Consider the following 20,472-nt stretch of genomic DNA (forward strand, 5'->3'; position numbering starts at 1 on the left):
AACCACCTCCCATGTGGAGGGAGACAGGGCACATGTGTCAACACCCTCACTCACCTTGGGGGGGATGTGCAAATGTGCGAATGCGTGAACGCACTACCAAGTGGAAGGAGATGGGGCACATGTGTGAACACCCTACCATGCTGAAAGGGGCGGGGCACATGCATGAATATTCTCCCGCACTGAAGGGCGGTGCTATTGTGTGAATATACTCTGGTGATGAGGGGGTGTGGAAGCATGACCTAACCCTTACCCTAACCGTTAATGGTAATGCTAACCCTAACCCTTACCTTAAGGGTTGTCTGCTAGTTCAGCTGTGAAAGTGAAAAGAACCATTCATGAAACATCACATTTAATAGTGGCATCACTATTCCCTCATTGATGGGTGGCACTCTGCATGGGTGACCTCTCCCACACCAAGGTGGGGCTGTGCACATGTGTAAAAACCCTCCCATGCTGAGGTGGGCAAGACACATGCATGAATCATCTCCCATGCATAGGTGGGGTGTGCCCATGAGTGAACACTCTCCCACACCGAGAGGTGGTGGTGCACATGTATGAACAATCTGTCCCGAAGTGGGGACCTACCTATGTATGAAAGCCCTCCCCAGCGGAGGTGGAGTGAAACACATGCTTCAATATTTTACCACTCTCAGGGGGTGGGGTAAAAGGGTGAACACTCGGGGCGCCTGGGTGGCGCAGTCGGTTAAGCGTCCGACTTCAGCCAGGTCACGATCTCGCGGTCCGTGAGTTCGAGCCCCGCGTCAGGCTCTGGGCTGATGGCTCGGAGCCTGGAGCCTGTTTCTGATTCTGTGTCTCCCTCTCTCTCTGCCCCTCCCCCGTTCATGCTCTGTCTCTCTCTGTCCCAAAAATAAATAAACGTTGAAAAAAAAAATTAAAAAAAAAAAAAGGGTGAACACTCTCCTTTGCTCAGGATAGCAGGGTAATGCATGAAACATTCCCATGCTGAGGGGGGAGAGCGAGCATGAACTAACAGTTATCTTAACCCTTAACTGTACTGCTAACCTTACCCTTGACCTTAAGAGATGTATGCTTCTTCAGCTGTGAAAGTGAAAACAGCCATCCATGAAAAATGAGATTTAATAGTAGCATCACTACTCCCTTACTGACTAGTGGCGCTGTGCACAAGTGACCCTCTCCAGCGCCTCGGGGGGCAGGGCACATGCGTGAACCCCCTCTTGCACCTAGAGGCGTGTGCGTGCACATAACTGAACACCCTCCCAAGTCAACGGGGGACTGTGCGCATGCGTGAACAACCTCCTGAGCCAAACAGGGCAGGGTGCAGGGGCAAATGCCCTCCCTCTCCTAGGGTTGTGGTGCCCATGCGTTAACACCCTCACACACGAGAGGGGTGCAGGCACATACATCAACACGCTCCCCCGCCGAAGGGGGCTGGGTCCTATTGGTGAACACCCTCTCAAGATGAGAGGGGGCGTCGAGCATGTGTGAATGCCCTCCCACTCCAAGGGAGGGTGCAGGCATGGCCTATCCCTTACCCGAACCACGAACGGCAATCCTAACCATAACCCTTACCTTAAGAAATGCCTGCTTCTTCAGCTGTGAAAGTGAAAAGAGCCATTCATAAAACAACACATTAAATAGTGGCATCACTACTCCTTTGTGGAGGGGAGGCAGGGTGCATGCCTGAACACCCTTTGGCATCAAGGGTGGCGGGGGTCAGGCGTGACCTTCCTCCCTTGCCAAACGGGGGGGGGGTGCAAGCATGACCTAACTCTTACCCTATCCCTCAGGGTAATCCAAACCCTAACCCTCATCATAAGAGACGCTGCTTCTTCAGCCATGAAAGTGAAAAGACCCATTCATGAAACATCAGATTTAATAGTAGCATCACTACTCCCTCACCAAGGGGGGCCGGCACATGGATGACACCCTCCCATGCTGAGGGGTGGCAAGGTGCATGAGTGCCTCCCTCCCGCACCTAAGGGGGGGTGTAAGTGTGACCTAACCTTTATCACAACCCCTAACTCTAACTCTAATTCTAACCCTAACCCTAACTGTAACATAAGACTGCTTCTTCAGCTCTGACTGTGATGAAAACTATTCAAGAAATGTTAGATTTAGTGGTGGCATCACTACTCCCTTGCCGATGGGGGAGTGCTAGCATGACACCCGTCCAAGGCCGATAAGGGGTTCGAGCATTACACCCCTGCATCGCCAAGTACGTGTATCAGGCTGTCCTAGAAGGGCAAAAGATATGATTCGCGTACTGTAGGCGGTTGTTAGGTCTGTGGCGATGAGCGTTCATAATATGGCTCAGGCACTTGTATATGATCTTAAGATCTGAATACAAAAAAAAGACAACCAACCCCTAAGTTATGACCAGGTTAATTTCACAAAAGAAGCAATAAGGCTAGTATGTGCAACAAGAAATATTTGTCCTTGCATAAACGTCTATCAGAGCAGATAACCATGGATAAACATAAGATAAAAATAACCTAACTGTAAAGTCAATATCAAACCAATTTTTGACCCAACACAGATAGGCAATCAAGGAAAAATGAAAAGAAATAAAAAGAACTCAGTGAACACAAGCCCCACCTGTTTACCAATAAAATAACCTGTAGCATTTGTAGTTTTAGAGGCCCTGCCTGCCCAGGGACATTCGTGAAATGACCGTGCAAAGGTAGCATAATCATTTGTTCCCTAAATAGTGACTCATATGAATGGCCACACAAGGGTTTTACGGTGTCTTCCAATCAGTGAAATGGAACTTCCCATGAAGAGGTGGGAATAGGACAAGACCCTATGGAGCTTTCATTCACTGGCCTACAGAGACAACATCAATACAACCAATAGGGACAACACATCTCCCCATGGGCCAACAATTTAAGTCGGGGTGACCTCAGAGAATATCCCCTCCGAGGGATTTAGATGTACACTTATCAGTCAAAAGTACAACCTCACTTATTGATCCAAAATACATGACCAACACCTTAGGTTCAATACATGTACCCTGCTGGAGTTTCATTTTGGGCATGGGTGGTTGTTGTCTCCACATTCGGTGCAGGGTTATGAAACGGTGGTGGTGGGTGTTTTCTCCTCTTCCATAAAGAGTTCCAAGGCGACCATTTGTGAGAGCCAAGCAGTAGCTGGTCTGCTCCTGAATCCCCCTCTGCTTAGGGTTCCCTGTTGGGTGTCATAGCAGTGACCTAGAGGAAACATGAGAGAAGATGTCAGAAGACACTCAGGTAACCAAAGATGTGAATGAAGAACCTCCTCAAACACCATCAGAAGACTATGGGACAGTGCTACCATCCATAGTTACAGTCCAGTATCCGGGAGCATGTGGGATGCGCTAGAGGAATGCAGTGTCACAGTGGACAAGAGGTGTCTGGCTCGTAGAAGAAATGTTGTGCACCCCCGGTGCTGGTTGGGGAGATGTCCTATATGTCGTCAGCTATGCCAAAGATAACAAAAGAACAGTGGACGAGACAGACACCCTGCTTCTTCAGGAATGAAAGTGAAAAGAGCCATCCAGGAAATATCGGATTGAAAATGATTTTAGGTACATTAATTTTTGAAAGAGACAAAGAACACAAGTGGGGCATAGGCAGAGAGGGAGAGAGACAGACGGCATCTGAAGCAGGCTCCAGATTCAGAACCATCAGCACAGAATCCACCCAGGGCTCAAAACCAGACCGAGAGACCATGACCCAAGACAAAGTGGGACGCTTAACCCAATGAGACACCCAGGTGCCAAAGAAAACATCTGAATTAAAAGGAATATCACTGCTACATCGCGGATAAAGGGGAGCAGATGGGATACATGCGTGAAGCCCTCCCACACCAAGGGGGATTGCGACCATGACCTAAACCTTACACTGACATCTAATATTGATGCTAAACATAAAACTTACCTTATGAAACGCCTGCTTTTTCAGCTGTGAAAGTGAAAAGAGATATTCAAGATTTAATACTGGCATCAGTATCAGATTTAATACTGGCATCAGTAATCCCAAACTAAGGAGTGGTGAGGCTCATGGGTGATACCATTGTACGCAGAGGGTATGGAGGGTCACATATGTGAACACAACCCATGCACCAAAATAAGAATGGAAGATATGTGAAACGCTACCATACTGAGAAAGGGCGGGGTGACGGTGCAAAACACTCCAGAGCAAAGCTGGAATGGGGTGAGGGGAGAACAACCTGAGGTGCAGAGAGACTGGGGTGATAACATGAACACAATCCCTCAAAGATGGAGGGTGGTGTCCATGCATGAACACCTTCCCTCTCAAAGTGGGGGTGCAAGCATGACCTACTCCTTGACCAACTCCTAACCCTATCACTAAATGAAATCCCACCAACTAAAGCTAACACCTAACCATAACCATAACCCTAATGCTAAATCATGCCCCTACTCTTCCCCTAACCCTACCCCTAACTCTAACTAACCATTAACGTAAATATAACCTGAACTAACCCTAACCTTAAACTTAACCGTCTAACACTAACCCTCTAACTCTAACCCTAAAACCCTAACCTTAATGCTCTAACTCTACCCGCTAACCATAAAACTATAAACCTAAGGCCCTCCCCCACAGGAATCCATATCGAAAGACTAACAACAGCATGCACATGGGGACCAGAAACAGTTCATGACACTCGGCATGGAACGTAGAAAACACCATATATTTCCAAGTGTGGCTGCAGCTGCACAAGAGGATTCCTGAGGCCTAACCGATGGGTGACCCATGCAGTTGTCTGGCTTTGGAACCCAAAGAGTAATCCTGACCAGCACCCTCCCTTGTATACTCCACTCAGCCCTTTGGGAAGACAACTGCTCTGCTGTGGGTTCAGTGCCTGGAGCCTCCTGGGACCTAACCCTAATGCTAACCAGAACTGTACGCTAACCCTCAACCTCAACCTAACCCTATCTCTCACACTACACACACATATCTACACCAGACCGGATACAGTTGTCTATCCTTGGAACTGAAAGACTAATCCTGACCCACAGCCTCCATTGTGCACTCCACTCAGTCATTCCAGGAGGCAATTGCACTGTTGTGGATTCAGCGCTTGGAGCCTAGGGACTGATGTGAACCCTAACCATACCCCTATACATAACCCTCAATCTAATCGTAACCCTGTTTCTAACCCTAACCCTACACTTGAGCCGCACCCTCGCATGGTATCTCAGGTCAGCCCTCAAGGGAAATCACGAGACTGGAGTTGTTTTGGCACTGGTGACTTCCCTGCACTGAACCCTAACCCTGGCTAAGGCTCCATTCCCCATGGGACCCAATTCAAAGTCTGACATCAGCACGCACATGGTGTCGAGAAGCAGTGCAGGAATACTCAGTGTGGAATGTGGAACATCATCATGTCATTTCAAAAGCCCGGCTGCCACTGTACTTGAGGATTCAACAGGCCTACCGGAAGAGTACCTGAAACATTAATCTGGACTTGGAAACAAAAGACTAATCCGGACTGGCAGCCTCCATTGTGCACTCTGCTCAGCCCTTTGGGAGACAAGTGCACTGCTGTGGGTCCAGTGCCTGGAGACTCCTGGGACATAAATCTAAACCTAACCGTAACCCTAACTATAACCCTCAACCTAAACCTAACCCTATCTCTCACACTAACTCTATACCAGACAAGGGTTCTCACTTCAGCCCTCCATGAAATTCATGAGACTGGAGTCCCTTGACCTGGTGATGTCCTGGCACTGAATCCTAACCCTAGCTATGTCTCCTTCCTCATGGGGACCCAATTCCAATAACGGACAACAGCACGCACATGGTGTAGAGAAGCGGTGCAGGATTACTTGGTGTGGAACCTGGAACATCACCATGTCATTTCCAAAGCCCAGAGGGAGCTGCACAAGGGCGCTGCTGAGGCCCAACTAAGGAGTGTCCTACACCCGAGGATGGCTTGACACCCTAAGACTAAGAAGGAATGGCACCATCCCTTGCACCCTCCACTCAACCCTCTAGGAGACCTCTGCACTACTTAGGTTTCTGTATTTATGCACCTCCTGGAACCTACCCCTAACCCTCACCTTGATCCTAGCCGTATTCCTCAACCTAAACCTCACCCCAACTCTAACACTAACGCTACCCCTGACCTGCTACCACGCACGGCCCTCACTCAGAATCAATGGAGATAAATGGAATGTTGTTGCTTCAGCTTTGTTTATGTCCCTGGATCAAACTGTAACCCTAGCTGTTTCTCTATCCAGATGGGGATCCAATTCCTAACTCAGAGAATATCACGTACATGGGGCTCAGAAGCGGTGCAGGATTACTCCACATGGAACGTGGACCACCACCATGCCATGTCCAAATACCAGAGGGAGGTGCAAAAGTGCTTGCTGAGGCCCAAATGAAGAGTGGCCCACATGCAAGGCTGGCACTGGTAACCAAAGACTAAGCCTGACCAGTACCCTCCCATGTGCCCTCCACTGAGCCCTCCCGGAGACCACTGCACTGCATGGGGTTCATCACCTGGGGACTCCTTGGAGCTATCCCTCACCCTAATCATGACGCAAACCATACTCCTCAATCGGAACCTCACCCCAAGTCTAACACTAACAAGAGGCTGGTCTTGGCACTCAAAGTCTCAGCATGACTGGCACCCTCCCATGTGCCCTCCTCTGAGTCCCCCAGGGAAACAACTGCACTGCCTTGGATTCAGCACCTTGGGCCTCCTGGAACCTAGTCCTAACCACAACCTTGACCCTCCCCATACTCCTCAACCTATACCTCACCCCAACGCTAATGCTAACCCTACACCTGACCCTCACCTGTGCATTGGCCCTCATACAGGCCCTCATGGAGATAACAGGACCGGTGTCTCTTCAGCCCTGCTTATGTCCCTGGACAGTACCTCACCCTATCCGTGGTTCTCTCCCAATGGGTATCCAGGTCCTAATTCTGAAACACCACACATATAGGACAAAACCCCTGCAGTATTATTTAGTATGGAATTGGAACATCATCATTTCATTTCCACCGGCGGGATGGAGCTGCCCCAGAAGGTTACTGAGACCCAAATGAAGCGTGGCACACACAGAGGCTGGCCTTGAAACACAAAGAATAAGTCTGAACTGAAGGCTCCCATGCAGCCACCACTCAGCCTTCCATGGAGACCACTGTGATGCTAGGGGTTCACTTAACCGTGACCCTCACCATACCCTGAACCTCAAATCATTCCAACACTAACTCTAACCCTACAACTGACCCCCACCTGCACACTGGCCATCATTCTTCACCCCATAGAGGTAAGTGGAATGGGGTAGCTTCAGTCCTGCTTATCGCCCTTGTCTGAAACCCAACTCTATCCAAATCTCTCTCCAGATATTGACCTGATTCTTAAGTCTAAGCATACCTCACACATGGGGTCCAGAAGAAGTGGCCGATTACTCTGCATGGAATATGTAATATCACCATGTAATATCCAATGCCCGGATATTATTTCAGAAGCAGCTCCTGAGGCTCAAAGTGTGGCACACAAAGGAGGCTCGCCCCGGGTCTCAAAGACTAAGCATGACCCACACATTCCCACATGCTCACCAATGAGCCCTCCGGGAAGACCACTGCACTGCTGGTGCTTCAGCGCCTGGAGCCACTTGGGACAAAACCTAACCATTATATTTACCGGAGCCATACACATCATCCTCAACCTCACCCCAACCCTAAAGGTAACCCTGCACCTGACCTGCACCCCTGCATGGGCGCTCATTCAGCCCTCCATGTAGATAATGGGACTGGTGTCGCTTCGGCCCTGCTTATGTCCCTGGACCAAATCCTGACCCTAGCTATGGCTCTCCCCCAATGGGAATACAGTTCCTAACTCTGAGAACACAATGCACATAGGGCCCAAACCCCTGCAGTATTCTTCAAGATGGAATTGGAATATCAGCATTTCATTTGCACTGCTGGGAAGGAGCTGCACAAGAAGGTTGCTGAGGCCCGAATGAAGAGTGTCACACATAGGATGCTGCCCTGGCACTCAAAGACTAAGTCTGAACTTTAGGCTGCCATGCAGCTTCCACTCAGCCCTCCGTGGAGACCACTGCAGTGATAGGAGTTTACCTCCTGGAACCTCCTGGGACCTAACCCTAACAGTAATGATGACCCTCACCATACCCCTCAACCTAAAGTTCACACCAACTTTAACCATAATCCTAAACCTTGCATGCATTAGTGCATGGGCCCTCACTTCAGCCTTCCTGGGTGATCACCGGACTCCTATCCCTTCAGCCCTATCTATGTCCCTGGGCCAAACCCTAACACTAGCTAAGACTCTCTCCCGATGAGGACCAAATTCATAAGTCTGATATGACCACACACATGTGGGCCCAGAAGTGGTGCAGCGTTACTTTCCATGGAAAGTGGAACATCACCAGGTAATTTCTAAAGTCCAGAGGGAGGTGTACAGGCGGTTGCTGAGGCCCAACTGAAGAGTGGCCCACACCTGAGGCTGGCTCTGCCAACCAAAGACTAAGTTGAACAGCACCCTCCCATGCACCCTCCATTCTGCCCTTCAGGGAGACCACTGCACAGCTAGGGGTTCAGCATCTGGGGAATCCTGGAACCTAACTTTAAACATAACCAGGATCCTCGTTGTCCTCCTCAACCTCAACCTCACCCCAACACTAATGCTAACCCTACACCTGAACCGCACCCGTGCATGGGCCCTCATTCAGCCCCCCATGGAGACAAGGGGACTGGTGTAGGTTCAGCCATGCTTATGGCCCTGGACCAAACCCTAACTCTAACTAAGGCTCTTTCCCAATTTGGATCCAGTTCCTAACTCTGAGAAAACCATGAACATAGGCCCCAAACCCCTGCAGTATTATTCAGGATGGTATTGGAGCATTATCATGTCATTTCTACTGCCGGGATGGAGCTGCAAAAGGAGGTTGCTGAGGCCCAACTGTAGAGTGGTACACATGGGAGGCTGGCCCTGGCACACAAAGCATAAGTCTGAACTGAAGACTACCATGCAGCTTCCACACAGCTGTCCGTACAGACCACTGCACTGCCTGCGTTTCAGAATCTGGGGCCTCCTTGGCCCTACCCCTGACCTTAACTGTGATCCTCACCATACTCCTCAACCTAACCTCACCCCAATTCTAAAAATGACCCTACACCTGACTAGCATTCACGCATGGGCCCCCATTTCAGCCCTGAAGGGCAAACACGGGACTAGTGTCACCTTGGCCCTATCAATGTTCCTGGCATGAACCCTCAACCTAGTTATGGCTCACTGCCGATAGTGATCCAATTCTGAAATCTGAGAGACCACACACGTGGGGTTCAGAAGAGCTGGATTCCTTGGCATGGAACGTGGGAAATGACCAGGTAATTTCCAAAGCCCAGAGGGAGCTGCACAAGGGGGTTGCTGAGGCCCAACCAAAATGTAGCCTATATCCGAGACTGGCACTAGCCCCTAAAGATTAAGCCTGAATGGCACCCTCCCATGTGCCCTCCACTGAGCCCTCTAGGGAGACTGCTACACTGCTTGGGTTTCAGCACCTAGGGCCTCCTGGAACCTAACCCTAACCCTAAGCATGACCCATGCCATAATCCTCAACCTAAACTTCACCCTAACTCTAATGCTAAACCTATACCTGACACACATCCGTGCATGGGCCTTAATTCAGGCCTGCATGGAGATAACACAACTGATGTAGTTTCAGCCCTGCTTATGTCGCTATACAGAACCATATCTCCACCTAAGTCTCTCTCCGATGATGACCCAATTTTTAAGTTTGAGGATACCACACACATGGGGGCCAGAAGAGGAGCAGGATTACTCAGCAGAATTATATCACCATGTAATATCCAAAGCCCAGATGTCATTGCAGAAGGGGTTGCTGAGGCTAAACCAAAGAGTGGTCCACAAAGGAGGCTCGCCCTGGCACATAAACACTAAGCACGACCCATACTCTCCCATGTGCCCTCTACTGAGCCCTCTGGGAGGACCACTGCACTGCTGATGGCTCAGTGCATGAGACCACCTGGGACGTAAACCCAACCCTAATACTGACCAGAACCTTACACATCATCCTCAACTCACTCTAAGTCTAACGCTAACCCTACACATGACACGCACCCTGTGCATGGTCCCTCATTTAGACCTAAATGGAGATAATGGGACTAGTGTCGCTTTGGCCATACATATGTCCCTGGTTCAAAACCCATCCCTAGCTATGGTATACTCACGATGGAGATCCAACTCCTAACTCTGAGAAGACCACACACCTGGGGCCCAAAGCAGTGCAGGATTACTCAGCATGGAATGTAAAGCATAACCATATCATTCCCAATTCCCTCATGGAGCTGCACAAGGGGGTTGCTGAGGTCCAACTGAAGAGTGGCCCAAATCAGAGGCTTGCCCTCGCCTTCCCAGACAAATCCTGACCAGCACGATCCATGGAGCTTTCACTCAGCCCTTCTGGGAGACCACATCCATGCTGGAGTCTCCTGGGACCTAACCCTATCCGTGACCTTCAACGTACCCCTCAACATAAAAATCACCCCTACTCTAAACATAACCATATAATTGACCCACATCCTCGCATGGGCCCTCATTGCACCACTCCAAGGAGATCACAGGACAGCTGTCACTTCAGTCCAGCTCACGCATCTTGATTGAACCCTAACTCTAGATAAAGCTCTCTCCCAATGGTCACGCAATTCTTCAGTATGAGGACACCACACACATGGGGCGTCCAGAAGAGGAGCAGGATTAATGGATATCGGACATGGATTATCACCATGTAATATGCAAATCTCAGATGTAGTTGCAGAAGCAGTTGCTGAGGCTCAACGAAAGAGTGGCCCACAATGGAGGCTCACCATGGCACTCAAAGACTAAGCATGACCGACACCCTCCCATATGCACTCCACTGAGCCCTCTGGAGAGACCACTGCACTTCTGAGTGTTCAGCACCAGGAGCTACCTTGGATGTAACCCCAACTCTTAAAGTCACCAGAGCCATTCACATAAACCTCAACCTCACCCCAACTCTAACGCTAACCATACACCTGACAGGAACCCTTGCATGGGCCCTCATTCAACCCTCCATGGACATAAAGGGACTGGTGTTGCTTCAGCCCTGCTTATGTCCCTTGTCCAAACCCTCACCCTAGCTATGGCTCTTTCCCAGTGGGGATCCAGTTCGTAAAATCTGAGAACACCACGTACGCAGGGCCCAAATTCCCTGCAGTATTATTCGGTATGGAATTTGCACATCATCATACCATTTCCACTGCCAGGATGGAGCTGCACAAGGAGGTTTCTGAGACCCAACTAAAGAGTTGCACACACGGGAGTTTGGCCCTGGCACGCAAAGACTAAGTCTGAACTGAAGGATCCCATGCAGTCTCCACCCAACCCTCTGTGGAGACCACTGCACTGCTAAGGGTTAAGCATCTGGGGCCTCCTTGGAACTCTCCGTAACACTATCCATGACCCTCATCATAGCCCTTAACCTAAACCTCACCCCAACTCTAACACTAACTCTATACCTGACCCTCACCCATGCATGGACTCTAATTCAGCCCTCCATGGACTTAACGAGACTGGTGTAGTTTGGACCCTGCTTACAGCCCTGGACGTAACCCTTACTCTAACTAAGGCTCTCTTTCGATGGTGACCCATCAAGGATACCACACACACGGGGTCCAGAAGAGGAGCAGGATTATTTGACACAGAACATGGAATATCACCATGTAATAATATTCAAAGCCCAGATGTAGTTGCAGAAGCAGTTTTTGAGGCTTGGGCCACCAAACAGTGGCCCACAGAGGAGACTCGCCTTGGAACTCAAAGACTAAGCATGACTGAAACTCTCCCATGGCCATTCACTGAGACTTCTGGGGAGAACACGGTACTGCTTGTGGTTCAGCGCTTGGAGCCACCTGGGACATAAGCCAAACCCTAATAGTAAACAGAAAGATACACATCAACCTCAACCTCACCCCAACTCTAACGCTAACCCTACACCTGATCCACAGCTGTACATGGCCCCTGATTGAGCCCTCCACAGAGATAACAGGACTGGTGTGGCTTCAGCTCTGCTTATGTCCGTTGCCCGAATCCTCACCCTAGCTATGGCTCCCTCCCAATGGGAATCCAGTTCCGCATTCTGAGAACACCACACACATAGGGCCCAAACCCATGCAGTATTATTCATTATGAAATTGGAGGATCATCATGTCATTTCCACTGCCAGGATGGAGCTGCCCGAGGAGGTTGGTGAGGTCCCACTGAAGAGTGGCAGAGATGGGAGGCTGGTCCTGGCCCACAAAGAATACGTCTGAACTGAAGGCTCCCATGCAGCCTCCACTCAGCGCTCCATGGAGACTACTGCACTACTAGGGTTTCACTACCTGGAACCTACTGGGTCCTAACCCTAACACTAACCGTGACCCTCACCATACCCCTCAACCAAAACCTCACACCATGTCTAACCATGACCCTACTCCTGAATTGCATTCACGCATAATACCTCACATCAGCCCTCCAGGGTGATCATGGGACTCGTGTAGCTTCAGCCCTCTCTATGTCACTGGCTTGAACCCTAAACCTGCTAAGGGTCTCTCCCAATGACGACCAAATTCCTAAGTCTGATATTACCACGCATATGGGATCCAGAGACGGTGCAGTGGTACTTGCCAAGGGACGTGGAACATCACCAGATAATTTCGAAAGCCCAGAGGGAGCTGCACAAGGGGGTTGCTGAGGCCCAACCAAAGAGTAGCCCACAGCTGAGGCAGGCCCTAGGTCCCAAGACTAAGATTTCCTGGCACACTAACACGCATCCTCAACTCAGCCCTCCAGGGACACCACTGCACTGCTTGGGGTTCAGAATCTGGGGCCTTCTTAGACCTACCCCTACCCCTAATTGTGACCCTCACTGTACTCCTCAACATAAACCTTACCCCAACTCTAATGCTAACCCTAGACCTGCCCCTCACCCACTCACGGGCCATCATTTATCCCACCATGAAAGTAATGTGACTGGTGAGATTCTGCCCTGCTTTTCGCCCTGGAAAGAACCCTGACTCTAACTAAGGCTCTCTCCCAATGATGACCCATTTCTTAACTCTGAAGATACCATACACATGGGGTCCAGAAGAGGAGATGAACTACTGGGCATGGAATGTGGAATATCACCATGTAATATCAAATGTCCAAATGGAGTTGCAGAAGGGGTTTGCTGACAGCAAAGAGAAGAGTGGCCCATAAAGGAGGCTCGTCCTGGCACTCAAAGACAAAGCATGAGAGACACCCTCCTATGTGCCCTCCTGAGCCCTTGGGGAAGACCATGCACTGCTGATGCTTCAATGCCTGGAGCCACCTGGGATATAAGCTCAACCCTAATAGTGACCAGAAACATACACATCAACCTCAACCTCAAACCACCTCTAACTTTTACCCTACACCTAGCCTGCACCATGCATGGGTCCTCATTCAGCCTTACATGGAGATAATGGAACTGGTGTCTCTTCAGCCATGCGTATATCCCTGGATCGAACCCCCACCCTAGCTATGTCTCTCTCCAATGGGGATCCACTTCCTAACTCTGAGAGCACCACACACATAGGGCACAAACACCTGCACTACTGTTCAGGATGGAATTGGAACATCATGATGTCATTTACACTGCCAGGATGGAGGTGCACAAGGAGGTTGCTAAGGCCCAACTAAAGAGTTGCACACAAGGGAGTTTGGCCCTGGCACTAAAAGACTAAGTCTGAACTGAAGGCTCCCATGCAGCCTCCACTCAGCCCTCCATGGAGACCACTGCACTGTTAGGGGTTCAGCATCTGGGGGCTCCTTGGACCTACCCTTAACCCTATCTGTGACCCGCATCATAGTCCTCAACCTAAACCTCACCCCAAATCTAACACTAACTCTACACCTAACCCTCACACGCACATGGGCCCTCATTCAGCCCACCATGGAAATAACGGGACTGGTGTAGCTTCAGCCCTGATTTCGGCCCTGGAATGAACCCTTAGTCTAACTAAGGCTCTCTGCCAATGAAGACCCATTTGTTAAGTCTGAGGATACCACACACATGGGTTCCAGAAGATGAGCAAGATTACTCAGCATGGAACGTGGAATATCACCCACATAATACCCAAAACCCAGATGCAGTTGCAGAAGGGGGTTTCTGAGGCTCAACCAAGGAGTGGCCCACAGAGATGGCTCACCCTGGCACACAAAGGCTAAGCATGACTGACACCCTCCCATGTGCCCTCCGCTGAGCCCTCCGGGGAGGCCACTGCACTTCTGTGGATCAGCAACTGGAGCCACCTGGGAAGTAATCCCAACCCTAATAGTGACCAGAAACATACACATCAACCTGAACCTCAACTCCAGCTCTAACACTAACACTACACCTGACCCGCACGAATTCATGGGCCCTCATTCAGCCCTCCATGGAGACAACAGGACTGGTGTCATTTCGGCCCTTCTTATATCCCTGGACCAAACCCTCACCCTATCTATGGCTCCCTCCCAATGGGTATCCGGTTCCTATCTCTGAGAACACCATGCACATAAGGCCCGATCCCTACAGTATTGTTCAGATTTGAATCGGAACATCATCATGTCAATTCCATTGCCGGCATGGAGTTCCACAAGGAGGTTGCTGAGGCCCAACCTCAGCATGAGTGACACACATGGGAGGCGATCCTGGCATGAAAAAACTAAGTCTGAACTGAAGACTCCCATGCAGCCTCCACTCAGCCCTCAGTGGAGACAACTTCTCTGCTAGGGGTTCACTGCCTGGAACCTCCTAGGTCCTACCCCTAACACTAACCGTGATCCTAAACATGCCCCTCAACTTAAACTTCATACCAACTCTAACCATAACCCTACAACCATAAACCTACACGACACAGGGCCTTGTACATAGTGAGTACTCAGCACACACATGTTGAATCAATGAATGCATGCTCTGAAGCCAGACCTCTTAGATAACCATTCCACCTCCACCACTTAAGGGCTTTGTGATTGGGCAAGTTATTTAATCTCTTTATGTTTCTTTGATATTAAAAAAGTGTACCAGAATCCTTAATGAATTAGGGAGTTGTGAGGAGGAAATGAGCTTGCACGTAGTAAGGGTTCATTTAGTAGGAGATTGGCAGCAGCAGCAGCAGCAGAAGCAGCATTCACAAGCATCATTTTCTGTCACACACAGTTAGGGCCACAATACCCTCTGGTGACCACACAGTGTAAATGCACATGCACGTGCACTTTGCTCTCCCTCCACCCTAGGTGGGAGGCTGGGGAGATATGGCCTGGAAAATCTTTTTCCTGCACCTGCCTTCCAGGAGCCCAGACATAGCCATGATGCCCTCTGTGTCCTCGTCCCTACCTCCCTTTGAATTGGGTCCAGCTGCTCACCACAGCTGATTAAGCTACGGCCAGATATTCCATCAGGGCATTCTCCACCTCACTGGCCCGATTCAGCACCTGGAGGATCAATGACTCCTTCTCGGTTTCTGAGCAGCTGGCAGGGCTGGGTGACCCAGGCCATCAAGTGTCATATTTTGGAATGTCACATCTTACTTTTGTATGTAGGATAACTATCTCAGGGAGCCCAGATACCTGTGTCCTGCCTCTGTCTTGGGCCCCATATATGAAGAATGGACACTCCATGTAGTAAATATGACAGTCACTGGGCACCTGGGTGGCTGAGTGGGTGAAGCATCCGACTTCAGATCTGGTCATGATCTAGCAGGTTGTGAGTTTGAACCCTGCATTGCATTCTGTGTTGACAGCTCAGAGCCCGGAGCCTGCTTTAAATTCTGTGTCTCCCTCTCTTTCTGCCTCTTCTCCTCTCACACTCTATCTGTGCCTTCTCAAAAATAAATAAGCATTAAAAAAAACCACGATAGTCACATGCTCCCCAAAGTTTCTTACCTCACTGCCTCTGGTCAGGGAAGAGGACACATGTTTAGTCCTCCCTGAGCTCTGGGGCTTCATCTGAAACCTTCAGGAAAGTTCTGCATCCTATTCCTCATTATATGAGCATGTTTTAGGGAAAAGAAGAAAAGACTCTCTATTGTCTAAATATACATGGAAATGGGGTGCTGTAGGATAATGTAAACTTTTTCCTAGAAAAATCACTTTATTTTACAAATATGACCCATTCCTCCTTCTGCCTTCTCTCCAAGACTGCCAAATATTCGTTCAACAAATGTTAACTACCTGCTATGTGTCAGATATGATTCATGGTCTTGGGGACACCATAGAGAAAAACAGCAGGGTCCCTGCTCTCAGTAAGTTACATTCTCAAAATGATAAGAAGGTTACCACAGATTAAGCTGTTACAGTATGCAAGTGTGGTGCAGATTCATTTCCACACATCATGACTCTTACACTTCATAAAGGATTAGAAGGTACACAGTTAATTTCCTAGGTTCTCTAAGGTAACACAGACTCAAATGGTGAAGTAATTTGTCGCATGTCACCAGCTAGTGTTTGGGCTCAGAGTGGAATTATCACTTGTTTCATTCTCATGTTTAGGCTGCATGTTTTTGGGCACATGGACTGTAATTGTAACAAAGTCAATAAGATTTTCTGATCTGAAGTTGAAGACTGCCTCGTACATGTTCTATTGCTATTTGTATTACTACCTCAGCTTATGAGCTTTCAGGTTAATGAAAATGTCTCACTCTAGGGGCGCCTTGGTGGCTCAGTCCATTAAACGTCCAACAGTTGATTTCAGCTCAGGTCATGATCTTAACGTTCATAGGATCAAACCCTACATAAGGCTGTATGCGAAGTGTGGAGCTTGCTAAGGATTCTCTCTCTATTCCTCTCTCTGTGCCCCTCCCTCTCCATGCACTCTCAAAATAAACCAATAAACTTAAAAAAAATATGCCTCACTCCAACGGGTAGGCAGATAACACAGAGGTATGAACAAAGTCAACATTTCTTATACTTTGAAGGATTTTCTAAAATAATGTGGAGATACTCTGAACTTGAGATCCGAGACCTAGTTTTCCCGTGTGCTAAGGAACAACTGAAGGAACATGCAAAGGTTCCCCTCATCCTAGTCTGTATCCAAGCTTCTGATTCATTCATTCATTCATTCATTCATTCATTCCATGAATACTAACAGAAATCCTATTCTCTTCTAAGCAAAGTACATCGTGGTGAACCAGAACACATGGCTCAGCCTCATGGGAATCAGATACAGCAGAGGAAAAAAAATAGCCTAATAACCATGTAGTAAGAAAATAGCCACAAACGAAAATAATTGCTATTAAGGGAAGGACCAGATAAGGCCATGAAGATACATTTAGAAGGAAATTACCAATTTTATGAGAAAAATGATACCTTCCCTAAAAAAGTCCTTCTTGCCCTGACATCTGAAGGTTAAATGGGACTTTACCAGGTGAGATGGGGTGCCTGGAAGGGGGGCAGCTCGCACCAGAGGAACTCTCAGAAGGGTCATGCACACACTACTGAGTGTTGGGGGTTGGATGTCAGGGGTCACTGAGAGGTGGGTTTGGTCTAGACCTTCCAGGCCATTTAGAGCCAAGATGATAACTGTCACCCCACATCCATTCCCCCTTCTCTGTCACAGTAAGACAACACTCTGAGTGGAGGATGAATAATCTGAAGCTCCAGAGAAGCTGAACAACTTGTAATGATCACAGAATCACTCCAGGTTGGATATTTTAATTGACATATTGACATACCATGGGATAATTCATTGAGCACTTTTATGTAGATATTTTGTACTTCAGTTAGTTCTTTTTAGAAAACGAGAGAAAAAGGTATTTCCTCACCATGAAATTTATCATGGTGGATTTTAGTATATTCATAAGGTTCTACAACCATCACTGCTAGATGCACTTGCTTTTAAGTATTCATTCTTATCAAAATTGTTTTCAAAATACTATTTGAGTTTATAAAATACACAATTTAATTTGCACACATATTGTGACACAGCTCAACAAAATTTTTACATGTGCATTCATCTATGGAACCACCTACCACATCAAGATGCTCCTGCCACCTAGTTGGCTCCCCGGGTCTCCCACTTGGTATGTCCTCCCAGAATGACCACTAACCATTCTTAAAGCCCCTTATAGTAGAGAACAAGAAGGCAGGGACTTAGACGGGTCAGGTGTTGATCCCACCTGTGATCCAGCAAAGAAGGGCTGATGAGATCTTCCCTTGCTCCCTCAAACAGGCTTCCTCCTGAGAAGTGAGTATAAAAGTCCTGAGAGGCCTTGTCCATCTCAGAAGGGATGAAAGCAGCAACTATCGTGGCCCTGGTGGTGTGGGCATTAGAAAATTTCACCTTAGCCCTTAAACAGTCAGTTGCTTCAGACTGAACCATGGGGAAGGGATCATCTGGATCCTCATTAGGATCCATGGGTAGGATGATGCTGAGGGAACCAGCACTGGCCACTGATCCAATGATATATCCTATGGAACCTGTTGCATGTACCACTGATCACTGTGATGGCTTTGTCATGCATCAGCACAGCACCACACACATTTCCTAAACCCACATGTAACCTCCACACAAATGCAATGACCAAGTAATGCTTCTCCCAGGATCCAACTAAACCTTGTACAACTGAAAACACACTAAATTATTTCCCTAGAAAGTTTTGTCCTTGGGTAATGTTCTCATGTATTCCTCTCTAATTCATTCAAGTGGCTATTCCTCACCCTCCTTGTAACATTCTTGATGCTGGCCTCTGCTGCCAATAGTCTATGAGTGTGAGATTTCAGGATGCTAAGAGGACTGATGCTGGAAAGTATTGAAATCATTCATAAAGTGACAATGGAGGGTGTCATAGAGTTCGATCAGAAACATGAAGTAGAGAAAATGAACAGTAGGAATGATGTGACAAGTCCTTTAAGAAAAAAGAAGACGAGCAGATTCCATTACCTGAGAACATTTCTGAAGCCTCCAAATATTGTTCATTAAACAAGAACCATTTTTGGGTTGCTTGAGTGGCTTAGTTGGTTGAGCGTCTGACTTCATTTTGGCTCACGTCATGATCCCAGGGTCATGGGATGGAGACCTGCGTTAGCCTCCACACTGAGCATGGAACGTGCTTGGGATTCTTTCTCTCTCCTTCTCTGCTCCTCCCCCTGCTCATGTGCGCTGTCTCTCCAAAGAAAAATTTTAAAAAGAACCATTTTCATGACAGTATTGTACAATTAGGAATGGATTTCAAAACATTAAAGTACGGATGACACATAATTTTCATCAGAAAATTTGCATCCAAACTCTCCTGCATCAATACTTGACTCAGTATGTCTTTATGCCAGGAATGAGCACATAGTTGCAACTATAGCTTCAATGTTATTACGTAAAGTAAGCTAAAATACACAAGATGTTTTCAGGGCAAAGTCTTAACCCTGAGGAAAAATAGCCCATTAACCCTAATATCCTCAAAGGGCCCTTTGTTTTCTTAACCCTAGTATTAAGTTTTTGATTCCAATGCTTCAAATACAAAATTAAGGAGCAAAACCAAATAGGAAGTCAATCTCATCAAAAAACAAAAAGAGAATCCAGAGACTGGTAGAAAATATTTGTAAAGCACACACCTGTAAAGGACTGTTATCTACAATATGCCAAGTACTCTTCAAACTCAACAGTAAGAAAACAACCTGAGAGAAAAATGGGGCTATGACTTTAATAGATGCTTCAACAGAAAGATATACGCATAATAAATAAGAATATGAGAACGTGCTCTACCTCATATGTCACAAGGTAGATGCAAATTAAAACAACAGTGAGATACCACTACACCTGTTAGAACGGCCAGAATCTAGGGCACTGATGACACCAAATGCTGTTGTGGATATGGAGCCACAGAAACTTGAGGTGTCTGACTTCATTTCAGGTCATGATCTTGTGGTCTGTGGGCTCGAGCCCCGTGTCGGGTTCTGTGCAGACAGTTCAGAGACTGGAGCCTGCTTCGGATTCTGTGTCTCCCTCTCTCTCTGACCCTCCCCCATTCATGCTATGTCTCTGTCTCTGTCTCTCGCTCTCTGATAAATTAAAAAAAAACATAAAAAAATAAGAAAAAATGAAAGAAAACCGAGGTACATCCGGACAATGGAATATTATTCAGGGCTATAAAGAAATGAGGTATCAAGTTGTGAAAAGTCATGGAGGAAAACCTAAACAGATGTTATTAGGTGGAAGAAGCCACTCTGAAAACGCTACATACACTATTAATCCAACTATATGACATTCTAGAAAAGGAATGATGATGGAGATAGTAAAAAAGTCAGTGACGGTCAAGGCTTAGGAAAGAGGGAGGTGGAGGGATGAATAGGTACAGTAAAGAGGACGTTTAGGGCAGTGAAACTAGTGGGTATGATAGCATAATGGTGGATAAATGTCATCAAAAATTGTCCAATACAACAGAATGTACAATCCAAGAGTGAACCCAAATGAAATCTATGGTATGTCATACA

General features: G+C 47.8%; 1 long non-coding RNA gene across 1 annotated transcript; it reads right to left on the minus strand.

Annotated features, from left to right (window-relative positions):
• Window positions 1–817: 817 nt before the first annotated feature.
• LOC111558265 lies at window positions 818–19,992 on the minus strand. Its single transcript, XR_002738940.2, has 3 exons — window positions 18,929–19,992; window positions 3,897–3,920; window positions 818–3,188 (listed from the first exon to the last, which is right to left on the minus strand). It is a non-coding gene; the product is annotated as an uncharacterized LOC111558265 (long non-coding RNA).
• Between the last annotated feature and the right edge of the window lie 480 nt (window positions 19,993–20,472).

The sequence above is a fragment of the Felis catus genome, chromosome E3 (assembly GCF_018350175.1).
Source record: "Felis catus isolate Fca126 chromosome E3, F.catus_Fca126_mat1.0, whole genome shotgun sequence".
In the NCBI taxonomy this organism is placed as follows: domain Eukaryota; kingdom Metazoa; phylum Chordata; class Mammalia; order Carnivora; family Felidae; genus Felis; species Felis catus.